The sequence below is a fragment of the Cibotium barometz genome, chromosome 51 (assembly GCF_041138505.1).
Source record: "Cibotium barometz isolate CiBa-2024 chromosome 51, ASM4113850v1, whole genome shotgun sequence".
Classification (NCBI taxonomy): Eukaryota; Viridiplantae; Streptophyta; class Polypodiopsida; order Cyatheales; family Cibotiaceae; genus Cibotium; species Cibotium barometz.
In genome coordinates this window covers 8,984,035-8,986,492 of record NC_141096.1, presented here as the reverse complement: position 1 = coordinate 8,986,492, position 2,458 = coordinate 8,984,035, and the positions used below count along the sequence as shown (strand labels likewise).

Here is a 2,458-nt window from a genome sequence, read left to right as displayed (position 1 = left end):
TACTTTGTTGCTCAATAATGCTTCCTTTCGCAGTTTGTACGTACACAGGCTGTCGGCATTACTTTGTTGCTCAATAGTGCTTCCTTTCACAATTTGCACGTACACAGGTTGTAGATTAGATCGAGTTGTTATTCCCTCATAAGCTCCTCTTGCCCTGTACGTACTACAGTACTCCGAAATAATGCTTACCTAAAGTGGCAAGTCTACAGAGACAGCGCGCAGCCTTTAAGAATAAGCTTTGCGTATCCTTGATATCGTGAAGTTTGCATAATCCAGTACCTTAGGCAACTGTGATCATCTTTTCTTCCTTGCCTGCAAGCAACATAATGCAAGGTGCGGCGTTCGTAGCTAAGCGGGCTGCGCAAAGGGTGGCCGGGGCAGTGGGGTGTAATGAGGAGACCGCCGACAAGCTCGGACGCGTGGCCAAGTGGGGCGCCGCCGCCCTGACCGGTGTCGTTCTCGCTGATCGAGCTGTAAGAAAATACAAAGACAGTGAGTACGCCTACTCCTCATCAAAACCTGTTTCTGTGCTGTACAATGTACCTGCCCAATTAGAAGTTACTATGTGCTACTTATATAGACGACAGGAGCTAGCTATAAGCACAAGCACTGGCACTGGCACCCCGATATCTATCATATCAGTTGACAAGAGCCAACAATAAGCTCCTTGTCAACTCGTATCGTGGGCGCAGCTAGCTGTGGCGCACCCCGAAATATATATATATCATACTTATAACTAGTTGACAAGTGCTATCCAGCATCCTTGCATACTTATCATGGTTGCAGATAAAGAGTATGTACGAAGGTGCCCGGTTTTGCACCCCAGCGCGCAGCTCCACTACGATTCGGAAGGAGAAGAAGAACAGGAGGCGAGAGATAGTGAAGCACATATCGTAGAGCTAGCAAGAATCCAACCCTTCTTGAACATGGCGATGGCAGCGTATGATGACACGAGCATGGCCGAGAAGTTCCCGTTCATAAAGAGCAGTCGGCTGGTCAAGGACTTAAGCAACCCGACGCCGCTTACGTGGGGCGTCACAACGGACACAGAGGTGCATGTGTGCCTTCTTGAGGATGGGTCTCTGGTTTTTGCATTTCGAGGTACAGAGCCCATCGATTGGAAGTGCCCTCTTGGGGATGTTCTCACAGACCTCGCACAAAACCAAATTGGTGTGGAGCTTTACAATGCCTCTGATAACATCGCTTACAAAGCCCCCTCCGGCATCAAGGCGCACAAGGGCTTCCAGCTCGCGTTGCGAGACGTTACAAAGACGCGCAGGTACCAAGCCAACTTACCCAAGTCTCGTCAACAATGAGAATGCAATGAAACTGCATGCGTGAGATAGAAAGCCTTCTGTTGACCATGTATCACTTCTTGCTGTATGTGTTGCATATCTTATGTGTACATGAATCTTACACCTTACCATGTGTCATGATGCAGACGCAATGAGAACCTACGCCTTGTCGCAGAAGGACTCGGCATCAAGGCACGGGATGTGAAGCGAGTGGTGTGCACGGGACATAGCCTCGGAGGTGCATTGGCGACATTGTGCGCACACTGGTGCCGATATGTAGCCTATCCGAATGCAAAGATTTGGTGTGTAACGATCGGCTCACCGCGCGTGGGCAACCGCAAATTTGCACTTGACTTCAATGAGAATGTGGCGCAGGGGACAAGCTTTCGCTTGGTGAACAAAGGAGATTTGGTGCCTTCAATACCGCACCTGTATACCTATCCCAAGCTTTGGTCTGCTTACAAGCATGTGGCCGGATTCATTTATCTGTGTGAGCATCCCACAAGCACATTTCTCTCGAGCGCGGTGGGCGTCGCCCAAGCTTTGTCATTTTGAGCTTGCTGGACCACTCTTGTGAAGCCTACATCAACTCCATCGACAAGGTGCTCGCTGCCTTCTCCCATATTTGGCATCATCGCATAACTCTCCCACCTATTTAGCTATTGCACATGTAGCACCTTCCTCTTTGCTTCCTTACCCACCTCTTCCTCATGTTACGGTAGTTGTCATTGACAACCTTCCTCGGTTGACTGAATGTTAAAGGCAAATAGAAAAATGGCTTTTCAGTGTAGTCTGGAGCTACTGCATTTCAGTGTAGTCTAGAACTACTCGGTTAGTCTACATCCAAAAAGCAAACTAACCGAGTCGTGCTAGGGGCTTAAGTTTATCCTTCTTTAGGCACGTCAAATGTTCATCCCAAGTGGAGTGCACACATAAGTCATCAAGAAATACTTCTGACACTATTACAGGCGGGCCTATTTAATGCGACACATGGAAATGAACTTATAAAAAAACCCCAAAAGCATCGAGATTCAATTTGTGATAATGCCCATCGAAATAACCATACAAATCAACGTCGAAATATGTGTTGCCATAATAGTCAGAATTATTCCTTGTTTACAATGCCGACAATTCTTTGGATCATTTTTACGACGACTATTTTG

At 47.5% G+C, this 2,458-nt stretch overlaps 1 pseudogene across 1 annotated transcript; it reads left to right on the top strand.

Moving 5' to 3' along the window:
- Positions 1-276: 276 nt before the first annotated feature.
- On the top strand, positions 277-2,006 carry LOC147609296 (lipase-like; annotated as a pseudogene). Its single transcript, XR_015264261.1, has 3 exons — positions 277-492; positions 787-1,279; positions 1,442-2,006. The product of XR_015264261.1 is annotated as a lipase-like (transcript).
- Positions 2,007-2,458: the final 452 nt, after the last annotated feature.